This window comes from Xenopus laevis, chromosome 4L (genome assembly GCF_017654675.1).
Source record: "Xenopus laevis strain J_2021 chromosome 4L, Xenopus_laevis_v10.1, whole genome shotgun sequence".
NCBI lineage: Eukaryota > Metazoa > Chordata > Amphibia > Anura > Pipidae > Xenopus > Xenopus laevis.
The window spans coordinates 28,726,539-28,752,388 of NC_054377.1; the positions used below are offsets into that span (position 1 = coordinate 28,726,539).

The following is a 25,850-nucleotide window of genomic DNA, read 5'->3' on the forward strand; positions in this document are numbered from 1 at the left end:
GTCTGCATCTTTATAAAACTGTGCAGATTATCATTTAACATTTAATTATTATAAAATCTTGTTAATGTGCCTGAATACTAAATATAGCACATCAATTAGATTTATGAACTATTAAATATGGATTAAACCTAAATGAGTCATTTCCTTTTGCATGACTCAAGTGTTCATAAACTGGCAATAATTTCCTTTTGTTAACTGCTTCACTACTTTCAATATCTGCCCCTCTTAAACTAAAGTTCTGCTTTTTGCTGTATCTGTACCCAACCAACTCTCTTATATATATATAACTCTTCTATATATATATATATATATATATATATATATATATATATATATATATATATATATATATATATATATATATATATATATATAATAACTATATATATATATATATATATATATATAGTTATTTTATTATTATATGTTAAAGAACCAGTCAGGGCTAAAACTAAACACACCGTTTATATATTGCTTAAACATTGAGGTGTTTTCCCCCCAATTATTTAAAATATTTTGGAAATCATGTATGTATAACTTTATTTATAAAGTGCTGTAAGAACTAGTATAACTACAATATATAAAAGTTTGCAAAGGGTGGACAGGAAACAAGATAAATACAATAAATATAAATGTAAGGACACAGAGTTTATGACCATAATGATAGGAATCAGAAAGGAATATCACTAAAATTAGAATAAGTGAGCAGTAGAATAAAAGGAAAATGATACCCCCAAAATGAATACTTAATCAACAGATAGTTTAGATGAAATTAGGTTAAGTGGCATATTAAAGAATCTTACCAAACTGGAATATATATTTAAGTAAATATTGCTTCTGGCACATGTGCATTTGGAGCCAGTCCGTATAAGAAGCATCTGCGCATGTGCCAAAAGCTCAAGTGTCGGCGTTACTTCACAATGAAATCCAAAGCTAACGAAGATGGCGCCCATGAGCTCCTCTGGACCTCTCTACATTGATTGGTCAGCGTTGCTGCCAGGGACACTTTTTTTTGTAGAATCCTATGCTTGGAGAAAGCATAGGGCCAGTGAAGGATGACGGATGGGGACTTGTAACTTTTATCCATAGTTTAAAAACAAAAATAAAGTTTGTGTGTCCCCATACATAGACATTAAAGAAATTTGCTTATTTTTAAAAATGTTGTTATATTTAAGAAATAACAGCTAAAGCTGCTCTTGCTTCCCCGATGTGCCCTCAGAGCCATTCATTATTATTTTGTGACAGTCTTCGACTGCTGATTAGAAGGAATGTTTGTCTTTGTTCTCCACTGCCTGCAAGGGTTGTAACACCAGTTTTGTGAATTCCCCCCATGGATTGACTAGCAAAAGGTCAAAATATTTTTGCCTAAAACAAATCTTTCTACAAGCAAGCAATATGTGTAGGATTCCATACAGCTACAGTCACCCTATTACATATGTTCTAGGGCTGTACCTTGCTCTGGCCATACTGGACTACAGTCCTGCAGCTATGTAGACAGATTTTGGGACAGATTCCCTAGCTCAGGTCTTAATTTTCTAAATATAAAGGATTTAGACGGTACCCGGACGAGCCCTGGAGAGGCATAACTTTCCGTCTATACAGATAGACAGAAGAAAGATTTAAGAGATACCTGCCTCAGGTGGTTCCTCTTTAAGGATTCAAAACTATCAGAGGTCCCTCAGGCTGCAAATATAATTTGCGATTCATTAACAACTTTTTTATCTTCATAGGAACATAATGGCAATACAGAGTAAGCATACCACGCAGACTGACATAGCTTATTACTCAGACAACATGGGTCAAATGCTGTATAGCACTATCCTTGTGTTATTTTATCTTGTATTCAATATCATATTTGTAATTCTTGAAACTGCATTCTTGCTGTGCTAACAGTGGTGTGTACTTACAACTCCCTTCCATTTCTAATTCCTGTACCCACTCCTTATTTGTCTAAAACTATTCAATAAAAAATTCATGATATATATAAACAATTTTTACCCATGATCAGGGCTACAATCAGGGGGCACAGGAGTACTGTTGTACTAGACCTGGGTATGGCTGTAATGCACTTTTTGAATTAGCCGGGCCCCCCTTGACAGCACCAAATTCATGCGCCAAACCGCAGAAGAGCTGTCCCCACCTTTATAGGGGGGGGGGCCTGGCCACCAATGATTTTTTTTAACTTGTATGGGGGCCATGTTGCAATTTTTTTTTAACATATAGGGGGCCTTGACCACCAATGTTTTCTTAAAAACTTTTATGTGGGATCCTGGCTGCCAATGGGGTTTTTTAAAATCGTGTGTGTGTGGGAGTTTTTTACAGTTTGTAGCGCTTGTAAGTACTGCATAGCAGCACAGTTCTCACAGAATGCAAAAAAAGTCAATATAGCATATAGCAACATGGACTCAGTAGCCTCATTTGTTTTTACATTTTTTTTATTTACACAGAATTTGCGTTATGGAAAAGTAAACACAGCAGGGTCTTCAGTATGTACCATGAGTATGACACAAGCATGACCTTTTTATGGACTTCATATATTTTTCTTGGGTAATGTTTATTTACTTTATTCATTCACTCATAAATTGGGTTATGGAAAAGCAAACACTGCAGGGTCTTGAATGTACCGTGAACATAACACAAAAAAGATCTTTTACGTTCCTTCTAGAGAATCTAGACCAAAATTTCAGATGTAAATATGTGTAAAATAACTACTTGCTAAAACAGACCCCACCTTCACCCATGTTGGAATTAAAATTGCTAATCTACACTAGTGCTGGAGGTTTTACTATATATATATTAAATATGCTATGGAGTATTTAGGGAGACCCGTACTGCATTTCTGCAGAGAAAATAGTTTTAATAGACTGACCTATAGTTTTGTGGCTGAGAATGGGATTCCTTTTTGAATAGCGGCACCACATTAGCAATTCGCCAGTCTCTCAGCACCATGCCAGACCTCAATGAATCCTGAAAAATTAAGTAAAGAGGTTTGGCAATCACAAGGCTAAGTACCCTGGGATGAATACCATCTGGCGACGGACCTTTGTTTATCTTAACATGTTCTAGTCTCTTTTGAATTTCCTTATGTGTGAACCATGCATAGTTAGTTGTATTACTAGAATTGGGACTATTAATAAGGAAACCTTCATTAACTGGTTCTTCATTTGTGTAGACAGACAAAAAATATGAGTTCAGAATCTGAGCTTTTATTTGTTCAACCAGCTGACCCCCCTCATTTTTTTACTATTAACATATTTAAAAAATAATTTTGGGTTATTTTTACTGATGCAATATCCTTTTCAATATCGATTTTAGCTGGCCTCATAGCTTTTTTAAATGTTTTATTGGCTTCCTTTTTTGATTCGGCTGTCCCAGCTAATGTTCTTTGCTTACAAGTGGAATATACTGACATGTATATTTATTAAGCAGCAGTTTGAAGACTTCCCATTTTTGTTCTGTATTTAACCCTGTGAAAAGCATTTCCCACTTAATATGTTGCAGAGATGCCCTTATACTGTAAAAATTAAGCATTTTAGTTACTCCCTTATAGAATTGCTTCTGCAACAGAATCTCAAAGGAGACCATGTTATGATCACTATTCCCTAAATGTTCACCCACACAAATGCTAGAGATGAGTTCAGTATTATTAATTATTACAAGACCCAAAAAAAGAGTTATTCCTAGGTTCCTACGTAGGTTCTTGAATGAGCTGAAATAAAAAGTTCTCATTCAGCATATTTACAAACCTACTATTTTTTTCTGTTTTAGCAACCTCATTACCCCAGTCAATGTCTGGATAATTGAAGTCACTCATAGTAATAACTTGACCTAGTTGTGAAGCTGCTTCTATTTGTAAGAGTAGCTGGGCTTCATACTCGTCACTTATACGAGGTGGTTTATAGCATATACCAATGATAATTCTCTTTGTAACCTTTTGCCCAGTCAAAATCTCTACCCAGAGTGATTCTACACCCTCACCAGTGACAGCTATGGTTATTTCTTTAGTGCATGGCTTTAATTCAGGCTTTACATACATGTCTATGGCAACTTACAGCAGCCCATCTGGCATTTGCCAGAACTCACAGATTGTCAGCCCGGGCCTGGTGGAGAATTATATGTTTTAGTATTAGTCTGTTTCCTTGTAAAAGAGGGACCTCTTTAGCTGCTAAACTGTATGCCCCCATCATTCCTCCCCCTTGACTCCTTACTAATCCCACTGCCCCGTCTACCCTAGCTTCCCCATAATTCTTTATCTCACCCCCCCCTTGCCTAGTTTAAACACTCCTCCAACCTCTTAACCATTCTTTCCCCTAGCACAGTGGACCCCTTCCATTGAGGTGCAATCCATCACCACTGATTAGGTTGTACCCCAAGGAAAAATCAGCCCAGTGCGCTATGAACCCAAACCCTTCCTTCCTACACCAAGACACATTTAGCTCCCTAAGCTCCTGCTGTCTTCCTAAACTTGCAGGTGGCATGGGCAAAATTTCAGAAAAAATTTCATTGGAAGACCTTCCCTTAATCTTAGAGCCTAGATCCCTAAAAAGGTTCTCTATCTTCCATTTATTTTTGTCAAAGTACTATGACAGTTGTGACAGCAAACTGTTCGGTTGTAGTGATTACAACCGAACCTATCCACTTTCCTAATAATTGAATCCCCTACAACCACAATCTGCTTAGGCCTTACTCTGCTCTCCTCCCCACCACTACTAGAGAAACTGCCCCATCTAGAATTGCCAATCCAGAGTTCAGATTCCCATCTTCTTCACACATCTGGTGAACCTGTTGGGATGTATAAACCCCAGATCAGCCTCCATTTTCCTTTTGCCCACACTAAATTTTATAACTGTCACCCAGCTAGCTGCCTCAACATCCTGCTGCTGTTCTGCTCCCCCCCAAACTATCTGACCCCACTAGGCCCTACTCAGTGAGCAAGAAAATTTGCCAGCGTTCGGCAACCTGGACGCAACTTCGCATTTTAGTGAATTAGCATTGTCTTAGCGAATTTACGCCTGGTGAAGTGCTGCAATGGCTGTGAAGCCATCGCTGGTGAATTTTCGCCAGTTAGGGGATTTGCCCCCATTGCTACATAACCCACAATACATTACTGTGATGTTCCTTTACTTATTGACATCACCATCAGTACAGGGATTTGTAGAATTTGGAGGTTGCAGGTTGAAGGCAGGCTGAGGACAGCTAACTACTGTTACTAGTCTCAAGTTACTTGAAATTATGTTTGCTTTTCAAAAAGCATAAGTTGTTTTAGAGCAGAGTTCCCCTTTAAGAGTTCATTTGGAGGGGGCCTACTATACTCATTGTTTATATGAATGCAGTTAATTGAAAATGAAGAGCTTGATGTATATTTATTCTATTTTATTTCCCCAAGCGTCTGTTTGTATCGCTGCGTCAGTCACTAATTTTAGCCCAAGCAGCCATTGTCTCATTGGCAAGTTGGCCATAAGCTCTTTAATACCCCAATCTGGATCCTGTTGTGTTTATATCTCCCATATAGGGGGAACGTATCCCCACATCCCATGGCATTCTATATGATGATCAGCAGTACAGGGCAGTGTTGTGCTGAATGGCAGGCCTGGATTTGTGGGCAGGCCACAAAGGCCTGAGCTTAGGGTGGCAAAGTTTGGGGGACGGCATGCTGCATCTTCACAGGGGACTGGGTGGGAGAAACAGAGCCAGAAGGTTTAGGGGCGCACCTTAAATTCGGTCCTGCTAATTTTGTAGCTTTTGTAGCTTTGCAGTAAAATGGTGACTCTAATTATGATTAGGGATGTCATCTAGCCTGTATGTTATTGGCCAGTAAAAGGGATGCTTGATGCCATTGTTATTAACAGGGAAGAAAGATACAAATATAAGAAAGTAGGTATATTTTTTCCAGAAAAGGTGGCAACCATAATTATAACAGAAAGCAATGGAGGCAAAGAGAAGTACATACAGGCACCAGTTGGAAAGCTTCTTTGTCCAGGGCAGAACAGTTGCAAATGCATACACCCTTCTTTGTAGTCAGGGAACTATCTGCATCGTCTTGAATTATTTCTCACAGCTCTGAATCAGTTTGAAGAAGTAACATGTGGCACACATACAAATTAGCATGAGCCAGCAGTGCAGCAAGTACATCTGAAGGTGGAAACGGCAGAGGAAAGTGCTTTGTGTATTTTAAATATGCCTGAAGAAGCAGAAATAATCAGTTCTTACCCTTTTTTGCATCTGTAATAGTGTACATTGCCCCTATATTGTTGGAGAGACATATTACAGTTATTATAAGGTATATCTGGTACCCCTACAAATTGCAGTTAAGCTGGCCATAGATAGCAAGGCATTGTCATGCAGCCCTAAATGGTTGTAAGACTATTCATTTGATATATAGAAGATTGATGTGCTAACAAACAAAGAAAAGTTACCAAACTATTTTGCCTATGATTAACTCTGGCTCCTTGTTTAACTGGCCATATATACTCTCTAAAGCAGATTGAATAGGTATAATAGTTTTCAAAATAGTGCACTACACTTAAATAACTCAGTGAAGAGACTCAGTGAAGAGAATAATGTAAGCTACTATTCAGGAATCAGTCACACTTGGGTGCAGAAGCCCTGGATCACAGTACATCATATCAACATAGCAATCTCCCAAACACAGAAAGGTCACCAAAATAACAGGGAACTATTATACGAATACATTGATGCTTCAGAGACTAAGAGGCAAAAGCATTTAACGTAAAAAAATATTATCCCCCAAGTTGACAGAATATAATATGTAATACTAAAGTGTTTTGCTGACCTTGTTTGTCAATGGTATAATTAATTCTTCCCCCTGTGGAGCTCACACTCTAAATTCCCTTGACTTTTTCCTACAGTCTCTTTTGCCAGAAGACTTGCATGTACAGTTTTGCCAACTCCATGAAGAACCTGGTCTGAATGAATCCCAGGCGCCCCAACCCTGAACCACAGACTTACCATGCATGTAATGATGCCAGATTGTGAACATCATCCCTTTGCTTCAATCAGATATTATGGTCTGCTTGAATCACATTGACCAAAACGTTCAAACCTGCCCAATCGACAAAACAATAAATACAAAGCTCTAATGTAAATAGGGGTCATTTGAAGTTACCCTGGGTGCTACTACTACAGCACTAGCGATAGTGTTCATTTGATAAACACTTGCACCTAGGGTCTTGCTGCGCTCTACACCTTAAAAACACTAGGTGCAGAGTGCAGCATCAGTGGGTCACAAAGTAGCCCTGGATTCATCACAAGGTTAGGTACAAAGGTCTATTGCAGACTGTGCCTGCCAGTGCTCCCTAACTTGTGCCGTCTGATGGGTAGAGGGAGGGATGGAATCTATGGGCCTCCTTCTACTCACCCCTTATGAATACACAACTGCTGAACACCGGCAGCACTATATTCAGGGGGATTATGCTGAACCTGCAGCCAGAGCTTCCAACAGCAGGCAGAAGTATGAAAAACTTTGCATCTTGTGTTTGTTTTTTGCACTTTGCACCCTGCCTCATATGCTCACACCCTACACACATGATCACTTACACATACACAAAGAACAAGGTGTAGAATTGATATACAGTGCACTTTGTCCCTGTGCCAGTCATGACTATGATAACAAATCATAATCAGTACATCCTGTATCAATTTATAGAGTAGATATCTGTGTACATTTTGTGCAAGATTAATTAATAAGTGTGTTGTGTTTGTTACATCACATATTGATTTCAATTCTAAAGAAATTCTATGGTCTATACATTTGGAGGTTGTTGTGTAACCACAGCATGCAATAAAAAGTCATTTTGTTCTGTATAAATATGCCATTTGCGGGTTGTTCTATCACAAAATACTGTCTGTGAAATGTAAACATATGCAGTGAAATCAGTTGGGAACGTAATGTTTTTAAACAGAAACAAGCAGTGCAAAAGTATGCTTGGAATGTTGTGCACAGAAGTTGCCTTGTGGGAAACGGAAAACCTGGGTCAGAAAAAAGAGGCTTTTCTTTGTTTTGGTTACAATCCCATCTCAATGATGTTATAAACTTTTATTATTTTGTACGCACAGTGGTATTTTCCTTTTATGGAACCATTATCACCTCTTGTTGCAAAGTTCATCAATACATTTCAGAGAAGCTACACAAACAAGAATATATTGTTGTCACAACTTCAGCAGCAAGTAAAAGTAAGACTTTCAACTGCAGTAACACGTGGCTCAGTGTATAAGATATAGTTACATTCCTCTTATCCCCTGGGATTTCAGGACTCAAACACTGGTTTTGAGAGAAAAACTGTTTTGAAATTCAAAACATTGTTGTAATTGTTGAAAAATGTTTAATATTGGAAAAGTAGTTATCAAATATTAGGTTGCTATATTTAAAAAGTAAACATTGGAAGCATTTATTTCTGGGTGATTTCTTCCAGCCCACCTGCTCAGTACATCCAGGTTCACACTGTACCAGGGTCGAACTGGGGGGCACGGGGCCCACTGGGACTGCTATCCAGGGCCCCTCTCCAGCCCCCCTCACCCCCTACTATGATGTGCATTCATGAAGGTGCAGCTCGGCACACATGCACGAACGGCACCAAAAAAATGTGTTTTTCTAGAATTAGAATATCGGGAGAGGGTCGGAGCCCACCGGGTTTTTTCCCAGTGTCCCGCCAGGCCAGTCCAACCCTGCACCGCACCATTCTTTTAAAGGGTAGCAGAGCGGCTGGGGGGAGACTATGATACAGCAGACCCCACAGTCTGCCCCCCCGACATCTGGGCCCCCTGCAGGGTCTGCTGTAAAGGTAGTTGGATGACACCACTGGATGACACTAAAAAAAAGCAAACAAAGCTGCATGAGCACAGCATAGAGAGAACACTGTCTTTATTGTAAATATAGTTTATCTGATTTCCAACCTTGCATATGCATTTTCCCATATTAACTAAACTAAACTGAACTTAACTAACAGGCAGAACCTAACACAGAGTTACCTCATGCGAGGGGGGGGGTACTTGTAAATTGGGTAATTAAATGTTTAGGAGAGCTGTTGGGCTACCGGTACCGTATCTGTATACTAGCCACAGTGTCCATACTTATAGGAATTTTTGAGGAGAATCTAATAGGACACTTGACATCTTCTCTTGGGCCATAATCCAATCTACTTTGTGTTTGGTGGCATCAATGGAGATTTGTTTTGTTTTCCATGCTCTTGCAAGAGGCTGCTTTGCAGCTGTCATTATCCCAATAAGCTGTCATTATCCCAATAAATAATTGAAATTGAGTTGAAGATAATGGGGCTAATTTATCAACATTGCTTTTTTGAGGCAGCTGCAGGTAGAACAGTGAATGCAACAATCTGATTGGTTGCTATAGGTAACTGCCCATCGGCAAATTTGCCCAGTGTTGATAAATGAGCCCCAATGTGTCTGTTTTTTAAAATAAAAAAGCAGGGAGTGATATGTAAACGACTGAGTAAATCATATTGTCGATTCTGATACCTTTGAGCTACTGGGCATTGCCACCATATGTGGTACATGGTCCCTTTGTGGCCACAACCCCTAAAGCACCTACAGTCCTCCTAAGGTATAAATTGTGCCTGAGATACATTTTTTATCTATTTATAAGTCAATGGGTTTTTAAAACCCATTTGCTACCTGGCTACCTTTCTGCAGGGTTGTAGTTAGTATGCCTGCCTAGTCAAGCCTGCCCCTTTAGTGGGAGACCCACCCTTTTGTGGAAGCCCAAGGCTTCCAGCTTGAACTTGGACCCTGATAAAGATTTCCTGACCACCCCACCTGTTTGCAGACGTGCTTTCAGGTCTAATTCAGTGGTGGCGTAACTTGACAGCAGCAGTCCACCCCACAACAAAACCGTTTGAGGGGCCCGGAGAGTTCAAACCACCCGCGCTCTTTTATAGAAGAGAGGCTGGGGAGGGGGAATTTCTACACAACTTTGGAGAAAGCAGACCAGTTATGTAACTAGATGTTACAGGGCCCCATAGAAAATTCAGGTTAGGGCCCCAAATTGATAAGATAGCCTATTCTACCAAGATATATTAATTAGGGCCTCACTGGGCCATCTATACTCCAAGGCCACCATGCTTCCCCTGTAGTTATGCCCATGAAGCAGACCCTGTAGGCTAGGTTCCCCACAACCATGGGGTCTGCTTCCTCTATAGTTATGGCAGACTGCAGTGGTTTCTATACATATGAGCTAATTAATTCACTTTTAATGTTGGTATTATTGGTGTTCTGTTTAAAAGGGGCAGGTTATCTATAAAACAAGACGCATCTGAAAATACACACGTATAATGGCTGATAAACCTGAATACTGCATAGCATGAAAGCCAACCAAGTTATCAGCATACATGTTAACTGATGTAATTGTGTAACCATCAGCCCACAGAATAGACAAACAACACTATCTTGCTTTAAAAAGGAAGTTTTGGACCTTGAGATGACTTGAGCAATGTAACTATTCGTCAAGCATGTGGAACCGCTGCATATTATTACCATTTGCGCCATCTAGTGTTGATTGAGATAACTAAAACATCATACACAAAGGTTACTTATTCCATTGCAGCATTTCATTGTTACTGTTATTTATCTAGAACTGTGCGGCATACACTCCTTGTATCAAGATCATTCCACTGCAGCACTAAGGAGTTATTCCTCAACATAAAATGTGTTTCTTTTGCTAAACTGATAAGAATGAATCTAAAATAAATAGAAACCATTTAGGTGAAGCCAATGTTTAAATAAAAGGCAATGAATTATAATTGTATTAAATCTTTTAAAAGTGACTGACACCCTTGTTGTGACAGAATAAAATAAAAGACCTCCTATGTGAAAAGTGGATAGCAAGAACTACAAATTAATTATTCTAAATTCCTTAAAGGATAAGTAAACCTTAAAAATAAGTGAATATAAAATTGATGGGGCGCTATTCTAAGCACTTTTGCAATGTACCTTCATTATTTATTTCTTTTTAATTCCAAGATATTAAAGGATACATGTACTGTTAACATGAATGCATTTTATTACAATTGTGCCGCCTGCTGGTCATTTTGTGACCAGTCTGACCACTAAGTTGTCAAGGAAGTTGTCAAGAGAAAGAAAGAGGGTTGCTGTGATATTCTTCTACTTAGGAAAGATTTGAGAAAGGTATATTTTTTTACTAACCAGAAGAGCATCAGAGCAGCACTCTTTCTTTCTACTGACAATTTCCTTGACTACTTAGTAGTCAGACTGGTCAGAAAATGACCAGCAAGTGGCGCAATAGTTACACAATTCATTCGTGTTAACAGTACATGTATCCTTTAATTTCTTGGAATTAAAAAATTAAATAAATCAATAATGAATGTACATTGCAAAAATGATTACAATAGCACCCTCGTCAATTTTATTTACATTAGTTTTTATGGTTTACTTATCCTTTAAGATATGGAAACATTGGCTTCATTGAAATCTATTATGAGACTTCAATCCCAGTCTAGATGAAACACAGGGTCTAAGTACACAGATAAAGAGATCACACTCAGGAAATAGCTAGTATGAAAGCCTATTAACTACTAAATGGATTTCAAGAACAGACTGTTATAGTTATATTAACCTATCCTATTCCTCCACTCCAGTTTTATTCCCCACTAAATGTATGTCCTCCCTCTCTCCTATGCTATTAAGGTGGCCATACATGGGCCGATAGAAGCTGCCGACAGACCGAGTCGGCAGCTTCTCCGATCGATCTCGAGCGGATGGGACTAAAAATCCAGTCGGATCGCGGCGGCATCTGTTCATTGATGCGGTCCCGCGATCCGAAACGAGCGGATCTCTCCATGTATGGGCACCTTTACTCATGATACTCATGATATTGTTGATTACACTATTCCCTTTTTCCTTTTCCTCTTCTGATTTCATCCCAATAGAGTACTCTCCTCGATCCTCATACATAGAGATGTACTGAGACATATACAAATAATTCCATATCTGTGTTATGTTTTGTATATTATGTAAGTAAGCAAAAACTGAAATGAAAGGACTAATCGGATGCTAGCAACATTACACAACATGCACTGAACCTCCTTGCCAACAGGAAAGGCTTAGGCTAATACCACAGCAGGCTGTTTGTGTTTGTACTCAGGTATAGAAAAAGCTTTTTCACTCTCATCTGCTCCATCAGGGTCAAACTGGCCCACAGGCACTGGGAAAATCCCAGTGGGTCCCAACCCTGTTGGGCCCTGCCTGCAAACCACCCACACCCAGCCACTTCTGCTTCTTGCTCTGCTGCCATGCATTCCACTGTGGAGGCATGGCCATTTTTAACAGTGAAGTAAGTAGCATACAGCATACAGGGCCAGTAGCGTCACTAGAGGGGGGCGGGCCCATGTGCATGACACGCAGCCGGGCCCGCCCCCCTCCGTACGGCCGCATTTGTCAGTGGCGCGTGAGCTGTCGGGGGGCCCTGAGGGGGTGCAGGCCCTGGCCCACTCGCACCCTCTGCTCCCCCGGTAGTTCCGCCACTGTACAGGGCAGTGGCGTAACTACCGGAGGAACAGGGGGTGCGATTGGGCCAGGTTCCCACAACCCCTCAGGGCCCCCGGCAGCTCACGTGCCACTGATGGAGATCCAGACTGATTCCGGGCGTATGAAGGGGGGCACGTCCCGCGCCAGGGCCCGCCCCCCTCTAGTTACATTACTGATACAGGGTGCAGCAGTGGCTGGAGGCAGAGCGGAACAAGGGAGGGTGGTGGGTTATTTAATGGATGGCCCTTGAGTTGACCTACCAGTCCCCAGTCTGACACGGCATCATCCTTTGTGCATGTACACAAAGCAGATTTTGTCCCAAAAATGCATACTTTTGCAGTCTTGTGTGGCATTGAAGTGTGGAATGAAGTTTATTGCAAAAGTTTATTGTAAATTCAATTATTGGAATTAATTGAGCTGTATAGTTTTATGTCGTCTGCAAACACTGATACATTACTTGCAATACCCTCCGCTAAGTCATTAATGAACAAGTTAAGTAAAAGTGGACCCAATACTGAACTCTAAAGGACCCCGCTAATGTACCATTAACAACCACGTCTGTACCCAATCTTGTAGCCAGTTTCCTATTCATGTGCAAATGACTGAGATCATAATCCCTTTTTAAATAAAAAACAAAAGAATTACATTAGCTTTCCTCCAATCCAAAGGTACTTTACCTGATGAAAGTGAGTCTGATAAAATCAGAAATAGGGGCAGGTCTAAAATTGAACTAAGCTCTCTTAGATCCCAAGGTTATATTCCATCTGGCCCTGGTGCCTTGTTCACATTACTTTTAAGCAAAGCTTTATGAATCATATCCTAAATCAGCCACTGACTAAATTGAGCAGAGCCAACAGTACAGCTATGAGGTGGGTCTGGGAACTCTGACTCCTCTTTTGTATACACTGAAGAAAAGTACTGATTTAGCACATTTGCCTTTACTGTTTCTGTTACTTCCATATTGGAACCATTATTTAAAGGAGCCACACTCTCAATCTGCATCTTTTTACTATTAAAATACTTAAAAAACAGTTTTGGGGTTAGTCTAAGCCTCTGCTGCAATAAGATCCTCATTTCCAATCTTTGCTGTTTTACAACATTCATTATAGTATTTATATTAGTTAAATGCAGCTTCTGTAAAGGGTAACAGGGAGGTTTTTGGTGCTTCTACATTTACTTCTAGGAGAACTAACCCTAAAAATTAATATGGCTAAAATTCCAAATTCCAAAATTAGACCTGAATTCCAAAATATTCTGAACTTATTGCACCAGTGTAAAGTTTCAGCTTCTCAATACCAGCAATAATCCAGAACTTAAAACTTGTCACAGGGGGCCACCATCTTGGAAAGTGTCTGTGACACTCACATGCTCAGTGGGCTCTGAGCAGCTGTTGAGAAGCTAAGCTTAGCGGTTGTCACAAATTATCAAGATGAAAATTAGGTTGGCCTGTAATATAAAATGATTATTTAATTGTGATGCTAAATTAAATTCTTGTTCCCATTAACTGACATGGCAGTACTGTTGCTCCAGTCAATGTCTGGGTAATTAAAATCCCCCATTATCATTACTTTCCCCAAACCATCAGCCATTTCTGTTTGCATCAGGAGCTTAGCCTCCCCCTCCTCCTCACTTACATTAATGGGTCTATAAGATACTCCTACAATTAATTTGCTGGACTCTTTACAATCAGTGAAGAGCTCCATCCATAAAACTGCAGCCCTCTTGTTTTCTAACATCACCTCCTCATTTATATTAGGTTTTAAATTCTGCCTAACAAACAGACATACCCCCCTCTCCTATTGCCTCTTTCCCTCCGAAACAAAGTATAGCAAGGCCCGGATTTGTGGAAAGGCCACCAAGGCCTGGGCCTAGGGCAGCAGGATTTTAGGGGGCAGCATGAAGCCCAACCACACCCACATTGGTTCGGAAGCTCTGGGGATGATCATGATATGCAATCGTCCTTGCATTTGAAAACATACATTTAACCCAATACAATCGAGCGAAAACCCAAAACGTGCGTTTTTTTGGACTTTTTGCCCAAAAACCCAGAATTTTTCACATTATCTGGCTAGACCACAATATCTTCAAATTGAGATAGAATGCCTCTCCCATTGACTTATACAGGACCTTGACAAAACTGAGATGGCGAATTAGATTTTAGCTTTTTGGAGCAAAAATATTTAAGTTTTTGCCCCAAAAAGCCAGACGAGATAAATTTGAGGTTTAGTAAATAACCCCTTAATACTGAAACCAGTGTGAGAATTTTGTAAATAAAACATGTCATCCTCCCTGTCCTTAACAGTACCCGCAACAAAATCTCCTCCCCATTTTCCCTTCCTATGCACCCTAACTTATTTAACCTATCTTCCATGGAATCCTTTACTGAACCCCCCCCCCACACCTAGTTTAAAATCTTCTTCAACCCTCTAGCCATCTTCTACCCCAAAACATCTGCACCATCATCATTGAGGTGCAGCCCATCCCTAGCAAAGAGACTGTAGCCAATTGAAAAATCAGCCCAATTCTCCAAAAACCAAAATCCCTCATCCCTACACCAATTTCTCAGCCACACTTTAATCTTCCTAAACTCCCGCTGTCTTCTTAACAGTTGCTCGTGGCACAAGTGATATCTCTGAGAAAATCACCTCGAAGTCAGCCTGCTCAATACACGTCAATATCTTCAGCCAAAATGGAGAATCAGTTGCTTTGGATGAGCTGTGAACAGCCTATCACAAACCTATCTCCCTCATTTGCCTCCACTGCCCCATCTCCACCCCTCACTACACTGGCCCCTGCCACTGCCAGTGGTTGCTCTGTGAGCCTCCATACCTCACACACATTTACCATTGCCCTCAGTGCTGCAAGTTCCCCCCTTAGAGTCTACAGTTCAAATTCCATGATGATAACCCACCTGTATCTCTCACACCTAAAAACTGCATGGAACTGCTGCTCCAACACCACATACATGTGACAAGACAAAAGATACCAGCAACCCCACTTGCACTCATATTTACACAGGGTACTTACAGTCTCCCAAGTGCAATTCCTCAAAAAAGCCCTTTTACGATTTTAGCGTCTTTAGGTTTTTAACGCTGCTAAACACTTAATGCACATGCAACAGTTAGATCACATGCAACACTTGCTTAGCAGCCCACACTTGCTGTGCAGATACTTATTGAGGTATCAAACCAGAGAACACCCTGGTAAGAATTTAACTGATTAACTTCTCCCCCTCAGTCAGATAAAGGAACAGTAACACTCACGCGCGGCGAAGCGTTTTCAATAGTCGCCCAAAGTTGCCTCAGTGAGGCAACTTTGGGCGACTATAGAAAACGCATCGCCGTGTGTGCATTAGCGCAGGTGACTTTTCATTATAGCCTATGGGAAAACACTCAGAGGCAGTTTGGGGAGATAGTCGCTCAGAAGACGAGGCGATTAGTCGCCAGGCGACAAAATCTCCCCAAATCTCCTCATGTGGCCTTACCCTAAAGTATTTAAAATATAATATGGTGTTGTCCTGCACTGAATGTTGTCCTGCATTCAAAATCTGAATGTAGAATTAATTTGCTTCATTTAGGAAGTCTGGCACTGAACATCACTTCTTGGGTGGTCGTCATCATCATCGTCGTGGTATGCTTCACCATTATAATGCCTACGCCTTTGTTGAGATGGATCAAAATCCATTAGTACAACTGGTGTGTTTTTTTCAAAAACTCTACTATAGTTTATATAAACAAGCTGCTGTGTAGCCATGGGCAGCCATTCAAAGCACAGGTTACAAAGCAGAAAAAGGGATACACTCTGCAGGATCCTGTTGTATGCTATTAAAGAGCAAATCTGTTAACTGCTAAGTAGCCTGTACTCCTTTTTTAGCTTGAATGGCTGCCCCCATGGCTATACAGCAGGCTATTTACATAAACTATCATTGTCTTTCTAAAGCAAATACATAACTTTTACCAACACAGGGTAACAGTACAATATATTTTAATTACTTTAAAATGCTTTTATTTTAGTTGTTACTGTTCCTTTAGCGCTTAAACGCATAACAGTCAGTTATTTGCACTCAAATACTAATTATACTCTTTGGGCAAAAAAAAAATATATTCATGTGTTTTTTTTTGTTTTTTTATGTTTGCTTTAGTAAAATAGTACATGTTGTCATTTTCTACAAAAGTGAAGGCCTATAACTGATTTTCTGAATGCTGGGGAATGTGCTGCTATAAGATGCAACATTTATTAATATAATGTATTATTATTATTATTATGGCCTTAGTACTATAGATAAATATGTTTATAGTTATTAATCAATTTTAGGAATTATTTTGACTCTAGTGGCTCCTTTGCATGTTTTTCATACTATCTAACATAAATTCATCTTGGCTGAGAAAACATGGAGGTGAAGAGAGGACAGTGCCTTAATACCTTTCCTTAGTACCACTCATCTATTTCATAGAGTTGCTAGAGCTTTCTTTGTCAGTGGTATTATGGACTGAGGGCAATAAGTGCTTATTGGGTACCCCTGGGACTATAGCAAGGTGGCTGTTACACCAATGTTATAACACTGAAACCTTGTTATAAGTTAAGGGGCTAAGCCTGATGTCCAGTTAAGGTGAGATTTTGGGTAAGTGTTTATTTGCTTCCCCAGATTTTACCAGAATGATAGCTCATTGCAGAGGGTTTTAATCCAACTTGGAAGTATTTGAGAACAGATATATGTCTGCTGGAAGTGTTATATGTATATCATTCATAGAACACATGATCTAACTTCACTTCTAAACATTTGGTTTAAGGGACTGGATGCAGTTTTGGACTGGCCCAGCTGGAAAAAACCCTTTGGGCCTAGTTATTGTAAACAGTCCGCGGCAAGACAGGGCAGGTAAAGGGAAATGATTAGGCAGCATAGGTGCAGGAATAGGACTGGAACAGGAACAAGACTGGAGCAAGAGCAAAGGCAGCAAGAACTATGGATAAGCTCCAGTGTTCAAGCCAATGCTTAAGCAAGAACATTCCAAAACAAAGGCAATCAAAGGCCAAAGCTTAGGCAAGAAAGTGACACTGCTTGGTTATGGAAGGACAAGATGACAACCTGAATAAATGAGGATGAGAGGACTCACCGGTTGCACTGTTTGCCTAGTTGTTAAGGAGAGTGTTCAGAAACCTGTGGGTTCCTGGCTCACATTGCAGCTGATCCTAACACATCCCTACATAATATATTGCAAGTTTATTAGGTCATATATGTCAAACTATCATTAAATGACTGATAGACCTTTTCTTATATATTTAGCCTTGTTATGAATTTAAGAAGGCCTGATCAAAATCTGGACCTCCAAGGGGTGCTTAACCAGAAACATGCGAGAGAGATGATAAAAAACAATATATATATATATATATATATATATATATATATATATATATATATATATATATATATATATATATATATATATATATATATATATATATACAGAATCATATAAACGCTAGTGCCAAATTCTTGCAAATTCTTGGATTATTACTAGTAATGCACTAATCAGATTAAAAAGAAAATCATGGCATGTATGCAGAAGGGATTCTAGGAGCCTTAGCCTCATTAACCACCTCTCTGTAGTAACTTGTCCGTTCTGAAGTGAATACCATTTGTTTTACAGAGGAGGAATGTGTTAATGGCTTAAATGGGGGATTAAACTGTCCTCAGAACACGGTGTTTGCTAGTTTTGGAAAAACATTTTTACTTTGCTGCTGGGAAAGTCCATGATTTTTCTGGAAAAAAACAGAACACTTCTTCACTTTATGTGTTGGATTCAAGATATACATATATTAGCAGAGCCTACTCAGGACAAAGCAGATTTAAAGGGGCAAGAATATACCAATAAACACCTTTACATAACAAGGTAGGGAAGGTAAGGGAAAATAGTTTGGGGAGATTGTCACCCCAAAGAAGAGGAGATTTGTCACCTGTGTGCCCTTACCCTTAAGGTATGAAGATCCAAATTATGGAAAGATCTGTTATCAAGAAAACCCAAGGTCCTGAACATTCTAGATAACAGACCCCATACCTGTATTGCAATTATTAAGCACTAATGGATAATTGTTTTGATTTTCTCTGAACTTACTCCTTCTCCCTCCCCTACAAACAGTGTAATTTTTCAAATGGAGATAAGGAGCTCTGTATAAACATGCCCTCCTTTCTGTAATATTCAGCCTCTGTTAGGCTTTCAGATAAGGAGCAGCTCATTATACAGAGAACGTTTCTGTGAACTGCTCATTTGTTTTACAAGCGTGTCCTCTACTCACCTGAACCAGGAAGTGACAGGAAGTTAGAACGTAAAAGTTTCTAGATTTTCAAAATCACCCCTTTTAATTTCTATGGCCAAATGCCTGAAAGAGCTGGTGCATTTGCTTATCGGGTAATTGTCAACTGAAAACATGGCTGTCTGTCTTTCCAAGAAAATATTTCCTGGAATGGTATTTAGATTAATTCTTATCAATGTTATTATAATAAGAGAGAATTATCAGGTGATGAGAATGCTTGGGACCCGGGGATTTCTGGCTCTTCCCATAAGTTGGATCTTCATACCTTAAAGGGATCCTGTCATCGGACATGACTTGGGGCAGCTGGGAAATTGACAATATGTCTAGCCCCATGTCAGATTTCAAAATTGAATATAAAAAAATCTGTTTGCTCTTTTGAGAAATGGATTTCAGTGCAGAATTCTGCTGGAGCAGCACTATTAACTGATTCATTTTGAAAAAATTTTTTTTTTCCCATGACAGTATCCCTTTAATGTAACTGAATGTGTCTCAGTGAAACATGGGTTTTTACTATGGACTGTTGTTCTTAGATCTACCAGGCAGCTGTTATCTTGTGTTAGGGAGCTGCTATCTGGTTACCTTCCCATTGTTCTTTTGTTTTGGCTGCTGGGGGGGGAAAGGGAGGGGTGATATCACTCCAACTTGCAGTACAGCAGTAAAGCAGTACAGAGCACAAGTCACATGACTTGGGGCAGCTGGGAAATTGACAAAATGTCTAGCCCCATGTCAGATTTCAAAACTGAATATAAAAAACATCTTTTGAGAAATGGATTTCAGTGCAGAATTCTGCCAGAGCAGCACTATTAACTGATGCATTTTTAATTTTCCCATGACAGTATCCCTTTAAGTTTACTGGAAAATCATGTAAACATTAAACAAACCCAGTAGACTGGTTTTGCATTCAATAGGGAATAATTTCATCTTTAATCTAATATTTAGATAAAACAGAGTCTATGTGAGACAAACTTTCCATAATTTTGAGATTTCTGGATGTCAGGTTTCTGGATAAAGGATCCCATACCTGTACATCTAAGCTATTTGCTCAACAGCTTCTGTAATATCACAAACTGCATCTTGGCAGTGCTACGAATTACTTGCTTTTGCTCTGGTTTTGTTAGCCAAAACTGACAATAACACTGGCTCCATGACATCAGTAGGGATGTAGCGAACTGTTCGCCGGCGAACTAGTTCGCGCGAACTTCGACTGTTCGCGTCTGCCGCAAGTTCGCGAACGTCGCGCGACGTTCGCCAATAGGCGTTCGCGTCAAAATCGTTCGACCATTCGATCGCTAAAATCGAACGATTTTCGTTCGATTCGATGAAAATCGTTCAATCGAACGATTAAAATCCTTCGATCATTCGAATCGAACGATTTTCGGATGTTCGAAGTTCGCGAACAGTTCGCGAACTGTTCGCATTTTTTGCCGGTGTTCGCGAACGGCGTTCGCGAACACATACTCGGCAGTTCGCTACATCCCTAGACATCAGTGGTGGATGTAATGTTATAATCACAGTTCAGAGAATGGATGGTCCACTGAACTGTGATTCACTGGGAAATTTCCCGGTATCCTGGTGGGGCAGTCCAACATTGATAATACATAAATGTGCTAACAGGCTTTAAATAGCTAAAATAAGGTACAAAAAGCCACCATAATGCCAGTAAATCTCGTCCAATAAAATCTCTTCACATTAGATTACAATGTAATTCACTTCAAATGGTACATGCGACATATAAAACTCAGTATACAGTGTCACCAGTAGATGTCCTCATAACACTCATTTTAAACATCAATTCTTAAAAAATCCATGTATGATTCATCCATTTCATAACACTCTGTAAAACATAATGTGCAAAAAATACAATTTAATTGTACTACATCCAAAAACGAATTTCCTCTTTCGGTAAAATGTGTTACTTTCTGTCTGGATATATTTCTGAGAATATTTACCACATATTGACTTCCATTTCAACATAACACATACCTCCCAACATTTTGGAAATAAAAAGAGGGACAAAAAAGTTGCCGCACTTAGTGCGGTATATTTTTTTTGACCATGCCCATTTTTGTAGCCACACCCCCTAATTTATTAAACCCACTAAACACCAGTTTATAAGTCATGGCAAAACACACCCATTTAAAAAGAGTTAACCCTGGAGGGCTGTAGTGTAGGGTCCTGTTGCAAAATGCTTCTTTTACACTTAAAACCTGTCCAGCATGGCGGGAAATCAGCAAACAAAAAGATGAAAATGTCAGAATAGCGTCTTCACTTTGTTGTTCAGGCAGCATTAGAAAATCCGGTATGGCGTTTTGCTAAATCTAGGCCTGGATTGGAGCTTCGCCTAGTAACCACAAGACGTTGCACCATGGCGTCAAATCAGCAAATAACGACCAGACTAATTCTTGGGAGGGTGGGGACGCGCAGCTCGGTCTTTGCTCAGGTTGCGAAAGATTCACAATCATGCGATACTGCACGCAAACAAAAGCCTAATTACAAGCTAAAAGCCGATGATCAGGCCAGATTTAACAACAATAATGTCTCCCGCCGTTACCACAAGCTAGCTGCCTGCTGCGTCCAGGCCGGTTAGCTCAGTTGGTTAGAGCGTGGTGCTAATAACGCCAAGGTCGCTTGTTCGATCCCCGTACGGGCCATTCAGCTTCTTTTCACCGGTTCAGCCTTTCGTAATGAACTCACTTTCACATTCCTCAGCTGAATTGCCAGTATGCCTTTGGATTGCTGCATTTGTGTTAGAAGAAATGCCTTTTCTTCCCCTTCTTTTTTCATTTTAAATCAGGTTCTTTTGCTGGCCATTCACTCCTTTTGTTCTTCAGGATAGCTGCTGAATGCAAAGGCCCCTGCTCATTTGACAAGTTTGCAATGAGCTGTAGCGGGAATTTTCTGGACGTCTGCTGCAAAAGGCAGTCTGAAGGTTGAGCCAATCGTGCACCTTTCTTGCTTCGAGAAACAGACTCGCTATGCTAAGATGCAGAAAAGTCCTAGCTGAGCCAAAGTGTCTTTGGAGCTGTATGAGCAGGGGAGGCTGACACAGGGCTAAGAATGGCTCGAGGGCAAGGCGCTTATTTCGGCATTACACATGGGCCACGTGGGTTTTGGTATATCCGAAAGCAGGTCAGCTCTGCCGCTGTAAAACCCTTGTAGGTTCCACCGAGATTTGAACTCGGATCGCTGGATTCAGAGTCCAGAGTGCTAACCATTACACCATGGAACCCGGCTGCGGAAAGGCTTTTCCTGCAGCAAGTGTGGCAGACGTAAAAGGTCATTTAAAAATTAAATTCCAATGGTAGAAGGGGTCTTCCAACGGATGGCTTTTCTTTGCAGGTAAAACGCCGGCAGGCTCGGAAACAACGCGCGGCTTTTTTGGGAAGAAGCATTCTCTGGGTTCCCTTAGCAGGGGAGCCCCTTGGGGCTCTGCAGGCGGAGCTGCAGCATCGGCTGCTGCTTGAGCATCAAAAGCTCGCACAAAGAAAGCCAGGATTTTGGCAGATCAGACAGCGAGTGAGTGGCAGGTTCCACTGAGATTTTAACTCCGATGGCTTGATTCCGAGTGCTAACCATTACACCATGGAACCACACACGGAGCTACCAGACCCCCCTAGCTGAACGGGTGATGTAAATGATCGTTTAAAAAAAGTTTGCTGCAGGAAACGTGGAGTTTTGCCCGGGCGAATTTCCTTTCAACTACGAATTCTAAACAACGGCAGCCTCGAAACAGACATGTGGCTTTTCGCTCAACCGCCCTACTTTGGAACTATGTCTGGAAACGTTTTGACGTGGCCCGACTGTTCAGAAAGGGAAAAGCGTGGAGCAGAGGTGAGTGTAACGATTCTTTTGATGTGCAACAGGAAGAGGACCAAACGGCCGTTTTGCTGTTATGGCTAGCTCGTGACCCTCTAGCTTACGTGATGGCCCTCTATGAGAGTTGCAGAGGAGCTCTGGCACCGTTATTACAGCCAGGATGTTGGCTCCTTGACAGATCAACGCGCTTTGGCAGAGCTGAGCTCTGAAAAAGTGGTGCCAGGTTCCACCGAGATTTGAACTCGGATCGCTGGATTCAAAGTCCAGAGTGCTAACCATTACACCATGGAACCAGGACAAGTTGCGCTTGCCCTCCCCATGGCGTGCTGAAGGGCTGTAGTGTAGGGTCCTGTCGCACAATGCTTCTTTTGCGCTTAAGACCTGTCCAGCATGGCGGGAAATCAGCCAACAAAAAGATGAAAATGTCAGAATAGCGTCTTCACTTCGTTGTTCAGGCAGCATTAGAAAATCCGGTGTGGCGTTTTGCTAAATCTCGGCCTGGATTGGAGCTACGCCTAGTAACCACAAGACGTTGCACCATGGCGTCAAATCAGCAAATAACGACCAGACTAATTCTTGGGAGGGAGGGAGGGGACGCGCAGCTCGGTCTTTGCTCAGGTTGCGAAAGATTCGCAATCATGCGATACTGCACGCAAACAAAAGCCTAATTACAAGCTAAAAGCCGACGATCAGGCCAGATTTAACAACAATAATGTCTCCCGCCGTTACCACAAGCTAGCCGCCTGCTGCGTCCAGGCCGGTTAGCTCAGTTGGTTAGAGCGTGATGCTAATAACGACAAGGTCGCGGGTTCGATCCCCGTACGGGCCATTCAGCTTCTTTTCACCGGTTCAGCCTTTCGTAATGAACCCACTTTCACATTCCTCAGCTGAATTGCCAGTATGCCTTTGGATTGCTGCATTTGTGTTAGAAGAAATGCCTTTTCTTCCCCTTCTTTTTTCATTTTAAATCAGGTTCTTTTGCTGGCCATTCACTCCTTTTGTTCTTCAGGATAGCTGCTGAATGCAAAGGCCCCTGCTCATTAGACAAGTTTGCAATGAGCTGTAGCGGGAATTTTCTGGACGTCTGCTGCAAAAGGCAGTCTGAAGGTTGAGCCAATCGTGCACCTTTCTTGCTTCGAGAAACAGGCTCGCTATGCTAAGATGCAGAAAAGTCCTAGCTGAGCCAAAGTGTCTTTGGAGCTGTATGAGCAGGGGAGGCTGACACAGGGCTAAGAATGGCTCGAGGGCAAGGCGCTTATTTCGGCATTACACATGGGCCACGTGGGTTTTGGTATATCCGAAAGCAGGTCAGCTCTGCCGCTGTAAAACCCTTGCAGGTTCCACCGAGATTTGAACTCGGATCGCTGGATTCAAAGTCCAGAGTGCTAACCATTACACCATGGAACCCGGCTGCGGAAAGGCTTTTCCTGCAGCAAGTGTGGCAGACGTAAAAGGTCATTTAAAAATTAAATTCCAATGGTAGAAGGGGTCTTCCAACGGATGGCTTTTCTTTGCAGGTAAAACGCCGGCAGGCTCGGAAACAACGCGCGGCTTTTTTGGGAAGAAGCATTCTCTGGGTTCCCTTAGCAGGGGAGCCCCTTGGGGCTCTGCAGGCGGAGCTGCAGCATCGGCTGCTGCTTGAGCATCAAAAGCTCGCACAAAGAAAGCCAGGATTTTGGCAGATCAGACAGCGAGTGAGTGGCAGGTTCCACTGAGATTTTAACTCCGATGGCTTGATTCCGAGTGCTAACCATTACACCATGGAACCACACACGGAGCTACCAGACCCCCCTAGCTGAACGGGTGATGTAAATGATCGTTTAAAAAAAGTTTGCTGCAGGAAACGTGGAGTTTTGCCCGGGCGAATTTCCTTTCAACTACGAATTCTAAACAACGGCAGCCTCGAAACAGACATGTGGCTTTTCGCTCAACCGCCCTACTTTGGAACTATGTCTGGAAACGTTTTGACGTGGCCCGACTGTTCAGAAAGGGAAAAGCGTGGAGCAGAGGTGAGTGTAACGATTCTTTTGATGTGCAACAGGAAGAGGACCAAACGGCCGTTTTGCTGTTATGGCTAGCTCGTGACCCTCTAGCTTACGTGATGGCCCTCTATGAGAGTTGCAGAGGAGCTCTGGCACCGTTATTACAGCCAGGATGTTGGCTCCTTGACAGTTCAACGCGCTTTGGCAGAGCTGAGCTCTGAAAAAGTGGTGCCAGGTTCCACCGAGATTTGAACTCGGATCGCTGGATTCAAAGTCCAGAGTGCTAACCATTACACCATGGAACCAGGACAAGTTGCGCTTGCCCTCCCCATGGCGTGCTGAAGGGCTGTAGTGTAGGGTCCTGTCGCACAATGCTTCTTTTGCGCTTAAGACCTGTCCAGCATGGCGGGAAATCAGCCAACAAAAAGATGAAAATGTCAGAATAGCGTCTTCACTTCGTTGTTCAGGCAGCATTAGAAAATCCGGTGTGGCGTTTTGCTTAATCTCGGCCTGGATTGGAGCTACGCCTAGTAACCACAAGACGTTGCACCATGGCGTCAAATCAGCAAATAACGACCAGACTAATTCTTGGGAGGGAGGGAGGGGACGCGCAGCTCTGTCTTTGCTCAGGTTGCGAAAGATTCGCAATCATGCGATACTGCACGCAAACAAAAGCCTAATTACAAGCTAAAAGCCGACGATCAGGCCAGATTTAACAACAATAATGTCTCCCGCCGTTACCACAAGCTAGCCGCCTGCTGTGTCCAGGCCGGTTAGCTCAGTTGGTTAGAGCGTGGTGCTAATAACGCCAAGGTCGCGGGTTCGATCCCCGTACGGGCCATTCAGCTTCTTTTCACCGGTTCAGCCTTTCGTAATGAACCCACTTTCACATTCCTCAGCTGAATTGCCAGTATGCCTTTGGATTGCTGCATTTGTGTTAGAAGAAATGCCTTTTCTTCCCCTTCTTTTTTCATTTTAAATCAGGTTCTTTTGCTGGCCATTCACTCCTTTTGTTCTTCAGGATAGCTGCTGAATGCAAAGGCCCCTGCTCATTAGACAAGTTTGCAATGAGCTGTAGCGGGAATTTTCTGGACGTCTGCTGCAAAAGGCAGTCTGAAGGTTGAGCCAATCGTGCACCTTTCTTGCTTCGAGAAACAGGCTCGCTATGCTAAGATGCAGAAAAGTCCTAGCTGAGCCAAAGTGTCTTTGGAGCTGTATGAG

At 41.5% G+C, this 25,850-nt stretch overlaps 7 non-coding genes across 7 annotated transcripts; 3 read left to right on the plus strand and 4 right to left on the minus strand.

Moving 5' to 3' along the window:
- Window positions 1-21,408: 21,408 nt before the first annotated feature.
- trnai-aau lies at window positions 21,409-21,482 on the plus strand. The gene has a single exon. It is a non-coding gene; the product is annotated as a tRNA-Ile (tRNA).
- A 506-nt stretch (window positions 21,483-21,988) lies between these two features.
- On the minus strand, window positions 21,989-22,060 carry trnaq-cug. Its single transcript has one exon. It is a non-coding gene; the product is annotated as a tRNA-Gln (tRNA).
- Window positions 22,061-22,868: 808 nt separating this feature from the next.
- trnaq-uug lies at window positions 22,869-22,940 on the minus strand. Its single transcript has one exon. It is a non-coding gene; the product is annotated as a tRNA-Gln (tRNA).
- Window positions 22,941-23,402: 462 nt separating this feature from the next.
- On the plus strand, window positions 23,403-23,476 carry trnai-aau. Its single transcript has one exon. It is a non-coding gene; the product is annotated as a tRNA-Ile (tRNA).
- A 506-nt stretch (window positions 23,477-23,982) lies between these two features.
- On the minus strand, window positions 23,983-24,054 carry trnaq-uug. Its single transcript has one exon. It is a non-coding gene; the product is annotated as a tRNA-Gln (tRNA).
- Window positions 24,055-24,862: 808 nt separating this feature from the next.
- Window positions 24,863-24,934, minus strand: trnaq-uug. The gene has a single exon. It is a non-coding gene; the product is annotated as a tRNA-Gln (tRNA).
- A 462-nt stretch (window positions 24,935-25,396) lies between these two features.
- Window positions 25,397-25,470, plus strand: trnai-aau. The gene has a single exon. It is a non-coding gene; the product is annotated as a tRNA-Ile (tRNA).
- Window positions 25,471-25,850: the final 380 nt, after the last annotated feature.